Here is a 9330-nt window from a genome sequence, read left to right as displayed (position 1 = left end):
GAAAAAAGACGACTAAGGGGGGACATGATTAACTTATATAAATATATTAATGGTACATACAAAAAATATGGTGAAATCCTGTTCCTTGTAAAACCCCCTCAAAAAACAAGGGGGCACTCCCTCCGTCTGGAGAAAAAAAGGTTCAAGCTTCAGGGGCGACAAGCCTACTTTACAGTGAGAACTGTGAATCTATGGAATAGCCTACCGCAGGAGCTGGTCACAGCAGGGACAGTAGATGGCTTTAAAAAAGGGTTAGATAATTTCCTAGAACAAAAAAATATTAGCTCCTATGTGTAGAAATTTTTCCTTCCCTTTTCCCTTCCCTTGGTTGAACTTGATGGACATGTGTCTTTTTTCTGCTGTACTAACTATGTAACTATGTAACTATGTAACTATGTAAAGCAAACTCGCAGGATACTATATTCTCCTAAACTACAATATGATCACAGAAAAACTTTTTCAATTTTATCCTGCGGAAAAAAGCATGGAGATCTAATTCCAATTGGAACCAGTCAATTTTAGAAGCCGGACAGAATGTCAGTCCCTTACTCAATAATTTTAGTTGGGTATCAGATAGGGGACGTGAGGAAATATTTACCGCAAGTTGCCCTAGTTGACTCTCTTTTCTCTGCCACGTGTTAACTGCCAATGTCGTCTGGTTCTCTCTGGTCTTGGATTTGAACCGCCTTCTGTGTTTGCGGCCTCCTCACCTAGTATGTCCATGGTCACCCCTAAAAAAGAATCAGAGATATCCGTGGGGGTACCTGCTGTAGGTTGCGGACGTCTTTTATTCACCGCTGCTCCTTTGCCATACGTAGCGCCTTTCACAATGTTGGGGTCTTTCTGCCAGTTGTAAATGCGGCCATCCGCATAGTCCTCAACATCACGTACCCACTTTTGTCGTTTGGTATTTTCCAGATGTACTCTGAATTTGCCAAAAGACTCCTTGGCACCATCCTTGTATTTCTCTAAGTCCTCCATTGATAGCAGGTATGTGAGTGATTCCTCCAGGTCATGTATCCGGGTATTCACAATCCGCAGTTCAATTTGTAAAAATGCAATATTCAGCAATATGATGTCTCGAGCGTATTTGTTGGATATCTGACAAAAGCGTTGACAGAATTCGGCATTGTTTGGAAACAAGTTGGGTGTCAGACTCGATCTCATACCACGAAGGATACGGTCCACCTTCAAGTATTCCCCCAAGGTGACTAGATGTAAATATATGCTGATAGCTTGCTTGGATTCCATTTCCCATTTCCTTTTCACATGATCAACAGATGGAACTGTAAAGGATCTGCCAGACACAACTTCTGTGTCGACGCCCATAGGTAATCAGTCTGCACCTGCTTCTATGTCTGTGAGACTGACTCCATCTTCCACCACCCAGGATGGCAGGCTTAGGAGTGGGAGAGCCTATCACAGCCTGGCCAGACGGAGCTAGCTCCCGCCCTCTGTCTATTTATACCTGCCTTTCCTGTTCCTCCTTTGCTTGTGAATCTTCTCTGCTGGTTTCCTGGCCCTGCTGCAGCTTCTTGAACTACTGATCCTCTGCTTGTGATTGACCTTGGCTTTACTGACCACTCTTCTGCTCTGCGTTTTTGTACCTCGCTCATCTCCTGGTTTGACTCGGCTCGTTCACTTTGCTTGTTGCTCACGGTGTCCCGTGGGCAACTTCCCCATTTCCCTGGCTTCTTTGTACCCTTGTCTGTTTGTCTGTCGTGCACCTATTGAGTGTAGGGACCGTCGCCCAGTTGTACCCCGTCACCTAGGGCGGGTTGTTGCAAGTAGGCAGGGACTGAGTGGCGGGTGGATTAGGGCTCACTTGTCTGTCTCCCTACCCCAACATTACATAATCACAAGCCCATATACCTAGTCTACCCTGGTCCCTGACACTACTATGGACCCCCTTGAGACCCTGGCTCAGCAAATGCAGGGCCTCTCCCTACAGGTCCAGGCCCTCACTCAGAGGGACAACCAGCCTGATGCTACCCTGGTAGTGCCCCTCAACTCACCTCTTGAACCCCACCTCAAGTTGCCTGACCGGTTCTCAGGGGATCGGAAGACTTTTTTCTCCGGGAGAGTTGTAGGCTCTATTTTCGCTTAAAGTCCCACTCCTCTGGTTCTGAGGGCCAGCGGGTAGGTATAATTATGTCCTGGCTCCAGGACGGGCCCCAAGAATGGGCCTTCTCCTTGGCTCCTGACGCCCCTGAACTTTCCTCCGTTGATCTTTTCTTTTCTTCTCTCTGGCTCATTTATTTTTAACTCAATAAGTTTTTATTGATATTTTCAACACAAAATTAACATACATTTGCTTTCCGTTGCATAGGATATGTAATACTTGCATTATCAGACAAACCTAATACAAACATGCAGTACAAAGAAAAATCCAGATATAAAACAAAAATAAAACAGTACCTATGAAATAGAACCTTCAGTTGAAATAACACCGTACATATGATATATTCCCTTACTTATGGAATACTATCTTGTCTTTGCTCTTGGATTATGACTACTTTGTCTCCTTCTTACTATACTCTCCTCTTCGTTTTGTTTCCCCTCAAAAATTAAGGTTATGAGCGCTACTCAACCATGTATCCCATTCTGTCTCATATTTAGGTATTGAATGGTTCTTATGTGCCATCATTTTCTCATGCGAGCATGTGCTGTTGACAAGTGCAATAATTTCCGTTAGTGAGGGGATTGTTGGACTTTTCCAGTACCTAGTTATGGCTATTTTGGTCGCAAGAAGTATATGCGCCGCTATTATTCTAAATTCCCTCGGAATCTCTTTAATGTTTAAAAAAAGTAAAGCTAGTGAAGGGGAGGGAACTATTGTAATCCCTATGATGTCTGACAATAGAAGGAATGTGGCTTTCCACAAATTTTTGAGTAGTGTACATTTCCATAAAATATGAATCAAGGTTCCTCTACCTCCGTAGTTCCTCCAGCAATAGTGAGAGGCATTTGGGTATATGCGTTGAAGTTTATCTGGCGTGTAATACCAACGAAGTATCGTTTTCATCACGGATTCATAATGCAGGGTGCATTTCAAATTTTTTGCTATGAAAGTAAGTGCATTTGTCCAATCCTGCTCAGTATATTCTCGTGAGTTCCTTCTCCCATGCCAGAAAAGATGAAGACTTTGCAAATGTGATTTTAGATCCCAAGAGATCATATAAAGGCCACAATCCTCTAGAATGTATCCCAGTTTGGGACCACAATCGGAATATGTCTGCATTAGCTGTAACCTCAAACTGACCCTCCGCTTGCAAAAAATGTCTGATTCTTAGAAATTTGTAAAATTCAGTGTTCGGGATACCATATTTGGTATGTAAGGAATTAAATTGTACCAAATGGCTATGCTCTATCAAGGATGACATCTGTGTCAGACCCTTTTTCTTCCAAGACCTGAGGTCCAAGTCAGGTATAAGGAACTCTAAAGCGTCTACCGGTGATATTGGGAGTATAGAGAATGCAGATGTACCACTTAACGTATGGAATTTTGCCCAATTCTGTAGGGAAGTATCTAGGAAATAGGGCAGGTGAGAGTCATGGGTTTTGGAATGTAATTTTACTATTAGGCGAGCTTTTAGATTATGAATAGGGGATATTGATGTTTCAATGTGTACCCAATTTTTGGAGATGTCTCCCTCCCACCAATCTTTCAATTGAGATACCTGGATAGCTAGGTAGTAATGTTGAATATTTGGTAAACTCAAGCCCCCGTGTTTTTTCCCTTTATTCAGTATTCTAGCTGCTATTCGCGGTCTACTCTTCTGCCAGATATATGTGTTTACCAATTTATTTGCCTTATTGAAAAAGGAAAGGGGCATTTTTATCGGCAATGTTCGGAACAAGTATAATAATTTCGGAAGTACTAACATTTTAAAAGCGGCTATGCGGCCTATCCACGAGACTTCATGTGCTGCTAATTGTTTCAATTCTAGTTCTATTTGAGATAACATAGTATAGTAATTGACTTGATATAACTGTGACATTTTAGAAGTAATATTAACCCCCAGGTATTTTATGTGTGATTGTTGCCAATCCAACTGGAATTTCCCCCTCATAGATCCGATGTCCAACGATGAGCAATTCAAGGCTATAGCTTGGGATTTTCCCATGTTAACTTTGTAAAATGCCATCTGTCCAAATTTCTGTATGATCTGAAATGCAGCTGCTAATGACGTTTCTGGTTTTTCTAAAGTTAATATTATGTCATCTGCATATAAGGATATGCAATGATCACGGCCTCCTATTTTTATCCCTTGAATCTCTTGATGAAGTCTAATAGCTTGAGCTAATGGTTCTATTGATAGGACAAAAATCAGAGGTGACAATGGACATCCTTGCCTTGTCCCGTTTGTTATCTCAAAGTCTTTAGATATAGCCCCATTGACAAAAACCCTTGCCGACGGAACAGTATATAAAGCCTTGATTGCATTTGTAATAGAACCTTCAAATCCCATTTCCCCTAGGACTGTAAAGACAAATGACCAATTAACCCTATCGAAGGCTTTTTCAGCGTCTAGAGTTACCATAACTGCTTTAGTCCCTTTCCTATCTACATAATCTAAAATATTAAGAACCCTCCTGGTATTTTCCGTTGCCTGTCTCCCTTTAACAAAACCCACCTGGTCCCTATTGACGGTTTGCCAAGACTTTGGCGTACATTTTTAAGTCAGAATTAAGGAGGGATATGGGCCTGAAATTTTGCGGTGAATCAGGTGTCTTCCCTGGTTTCGGGAGTGTCACTATCACTGCACTTAGCATTTCTTTCGGGAAAGAGCCTTTCATCATCGCGTGCTTCAAGACGTCAAACAAGTGGGGGAGGAGAGCTTCTTCAAAAGTTTTATAATAGGCTCCAGATAAGCCATCAGAGCCAGGAGCTTTATGAAGCGGGAGAGCCTTGATTATTTTGGAGACCTCTATCTTGGACAGGGGAAGATTGAGATCTTCTAATTGATGTGGTGATAAACGTGGCAGTTTTAGGTCAGTCAAGAAATCTTTGACGACTTGTTGGGTTGATTGTGAATTAGCCGTATGTGACTTTAAATTATATAGAGATTCGTAGTATTCTTTAAATTTCTGTGCTATACCTTCAGGTGAGTATGTTTTAGTATTACCTAGGGGTTCCTTTAGGAATGGTATCTTACTCTTCACCGCCCTAGCTTTCAATCTATGCGCCAAAAGCTTACTAGCTTTATTATCCTGAGAATAGTATTGTGCCTTAATAGATTGCAGGTTTTTTTCATATTTATACATTAAACAATCTTTTAATTTAATCCGAAGATTTCTTATCTTCTCAGTGTTGGCTTGGGATACATTCATTTTGTTCTGAGTTTCTACTTGACGCAATTGTGCTATTGTTTCATCAAATTGACTCTCCCTTTCCTTCTTTGCTCTATGTCCCCACTTTATAAAAATACCTCTTATATACGCTTTATGTGCGTTCCACAACACAAAAGGGTCATTTACAGAATTAACATTCAGCAGAAAATATTCATCTATACCTTTACACAACTCTTCTTTATACTTAGGGTGAGACATCAAATATGCATTATTTCTCCATAAAAAATGAGAAGTTGTGTTATGAACATCCTTAACACACATAGTTATAGCAGCATGATCTGACCATTTAATCAGTTCAATAGACGACTTTTCTACTTTTTGTATCAAAGAACGACCAACTAAAAATAAATCTATACGAGAATAAGACTTGTGTACTAGAGAATAAAAGGAATAATCCCTTTCTATGTCGTGTTGAATACGCCATATGTCATATATGTCTTCTCGGAGTAAGACAGGAGCTAAAGATTGGTAGTGGGTTTTATTGTCTCTCGTGGAGTCCATTATGGGATCATGGATGGTATTGAAGTCCCCACATACCACTAGTTCTCCTCGTCTAACCTTGTTAATCTTGTTAAATAATTTGTTAATGAAGCGAATTTGATGTGTATTTGGGGCGTAAGCTACCACTATTGTAAATAACATATTAAGTTCTCCTATCTGGATAATATATCTCCCTCCTGGATCCGAAAAGGACGATATTGGAGTAAAAGCAACTGTGTTTCTTATTGCTAGGAGTACCCCTCTCTGCTTTTTAGTATAATGAGAAAGGATGATGTTAGGGAATTGGGGGTGTTTTATTCTATGAGCATCCTGTTCTACTATATGAGTCTCTTGTGCACACAGTATTCCCCTTTCAGGGTCAGAGCTTCTTTCCACATAAACGCTCTTTTGTGAGGGCTGTTCAAGCCTTTCACATTTATAGAAACAAACTTAACCATTACTAAATAGTATAGCAACGAGAGTATGGGAGTGAGATATCACGTGATATTCCCGTGTCCCTTTGGAACCTATATGTTTATCTAATCGGCGGAGAACGATGTATGTTCCCAGACTCGCAAAAGGTGACATTATATTTCTCAGTTTATGCATAGATATATCTAATGTTACATCCTCTAATTTTAGCATTTCACTGTTCAAAAGACATAGGTAACAAACCAACATATTGAGGTGCCTCATGACCCAAGTAGAGTCGCACCAACCACACACACACTTTAAACACATATACAGCTGAATAAGCTGTTGATGGATACCGGGACAATTTCTCAGGGCTCAAATCCCAGAGACATGCCAGAACTCCGAACGGCAACTATATCACGCTGTATTAGTGACTCTTTAGCGAGGAAGTCTCTTCCGAGGTGGCACCACCTGCCAGTCTTGCCCTATGTGGTTATGTAACAGCTCTTGATCCTCCGTCGTCTCCGGGCAAGGAAGGTTCCTGGATTGTAAAAACTTTCTTCCTTCTACCAGGTTCGAAATAACATGAAATGTTCCATTGTGGCGTATCAGAATTTTAACAGGGAAGCCCCATCTATAAGCGATGTTATGATCACGTAAAGTTGCTGTTATTGGTGACAAGCTTTTACGCATGCGGAGGGTTGCTAAGGATAGATCCGCATATAGTTTAATATGCTGATATGGTGCTGGTATATCTCCCATCGACCGTACCGCGGCCATCAACACGTCTTTGACGTGATAATAGTGAATCCTTATGAGGACATCTCTAGGCAAGGTTTCTGGTAGGTGTTTCGGCTTTGGCACTCTGTGTGCCCTATCAATTATGATGTCAGTAGATGAACTTGTTGGTAGTATTGCCATCATGAGTGCTTGTACATATTTGGTGAGATCTGCAGTTTGAATGTCTTCTGATACTCCTCTAATCTTCACATTGTTCCGTCTAGAACGATCTTCCAGATCTATTACTTTAGCTTGTAAGCTTTCAATTTCTGCCGCCATGTCTGAATGTGAGTCCGCTAAGTTGTTATGGGACGTTGCAAACTCCCCCATTTTGTGCTCCATATGTTGTGTTCGCTGTCCCAGTCCCTGCAATGTAGCAGTAATGGGGGCTAGTAAGGCGGTGAATTCTGAATGTATAGAGGTGCTAAACACCGTCAGCATCTCCTTCATCAGGGTGCCCGATGCTGGACTATCGTTAGTGGGGATGTCTCTGAATGTTTTTATTCCCGTCGATGAACCCCGGGAGTGAGAGTCTCTCTCCCTTACCTCAGTGTCTTTGCCTGACTGTGCCTGTAGTTTGAAGCGCTGCTTCTCCGGGCTTAGTGAAGGTGAAGATGGCGTCGACCTCGTGGCGCCCTCATCACTAACCTCATCCAGAGACTCCGCTGCCAAAGGACTGTATCGGGATCCCAGAATTCTCTTCTGCGTCTGCCTCCTGGTTTCCGTTGAGGTGAGTATGGATCTTCTCATACCCTGGGAAGAGCTGGCGGTGTGAGGTGAAGCTGGGTTTCCCGGGCTTGAAGGAGAGGGATGTGAGGTGAGGCCAGCAGCCCCGTCTTCTCCTTCCCGGTCTTTCTCAAAGTAGAAGTCTAATTTGCCTTGTTGTTTAAGGCTTCTCTTGCCCCTTGTCATCATGAGTAGTTATAACTACTTTTCAGGTGCCGAAATCACTTTTTAGAAGAGCTTAGCTTTGCAAGTAGCTTTGATGTTGCCGGAGCTCTGGATTCAAGCTGCCATGTCTCTCGGCTGCCAAGCGACGCCCCCGTCCTCTCTGGCTCATTTATGACGAGACTGCCTTTGCCGAGAGTCAGCTGGTGACCTTACACAGGGGCGTAGCTAGGGGGGGCAAGCGGGGCATGTGCCCCGGGCGCAGATCAGAGGGGGGCGCCAGCGCCCCCTCCTCCTGCACTATAATTGTACCTGTGTCGCAAGGACACAGGTACAATTAGAAGCAATGAATGACCGGCCATTCAGCGCCTTTCCACGAATGAAGCGACTGGTACCTTTTGTACCAGTGACGCTTCCGTCGATGAAAGGCGCTGACTGACTGACAGGGAAAGTCATGCTGCCCAGCCAATCAGCGCCTTTCATAGACGCTGTGTTCAACCCCCTGGAGACCTGCGCAGAAGAGAGCAAGTCTCCATGGCTGCCGGACGGCGTGGGAGCGGGATTAAGGTGAGTTTGAAATTTTTATTTTTTTATTTTTTATTGTAATAGAAGTGTGGCTGTATCTGCGGGGGGTCTTTGTCTACACGGGGGGGGGGACTTTGTCTACACGGGGGACTTTATCTACAGGGGGGCTATATACAGGGGGACTATATCTACAGGGGGTGGGCTATATACAGGGGGACTATATCTACAGGGGGTGGGCTATATACAGGGAGACTATATCTACAGGGCTGGGCTATATACAGGGGGACTATATCTACAGGGCTGGGCTATATACAGGGGGACTATATCTGCTGGGCTATATACAGGGGGACTATATCTACAGGGGGGCTATATACAGGGGGACTATATCTACAGGGCTGGGCTATATACAGGGGGACTATATCTGCTGGGCTATATACAGGGGGACTATATCTACAGGGAGACTATATCTACAGGGGGACTATATCTACAGGGGGGCTATATACAGGGGAGCTATATACAGGGGGACTATATCTACAGGGGGGCTATATACTGGAGTGGGCTGTCTATAGAGCACCATATACAGGGGTGGGCTATATAGTATATAGCCCCCTGTAGATATAGCCCACCCCTGTATATGGTGCTCCATAGATAGCCCACCCCAGTATATAGCCCCCCCTGTAGATATAGTCGCCCTGTATATAGCCCAGCCCTGTAGATATAGCCCAGCCCTGTAGATATATTCCCCCTGTATATAGCCCACCCCTGTATATAGCCCCCCTATGTATAGCCCACCCCTGTGTATAGCCCAACCCTGTGTATAGCCCACCCCTGTATATAGCCCCCCTCTGTAGATATAGCCCCCTGTGTATAGCCCACCCCTGTAGATAT

The sequence above is a fragment of the Rhinoderma darwinii genome, chromosome 3, assembly GCF_050947455.1.
Source record: "Rhinoderma darwinii isolate aRhiDar2 chromosome 3, aRhiDar2.hap1, whole genome shotgun sequence".
In the NCBI taxonomy this organism is placed as follows: domain Eukaryota; kingdom Metazoa; phylum Chordata; class Amphibia; order Anura; family Rhinodermatidae; genus Rhinoderma; species Rhinoderma darwinii.
Note: the sequence above shows the minus strand (reverse complement) of the source record.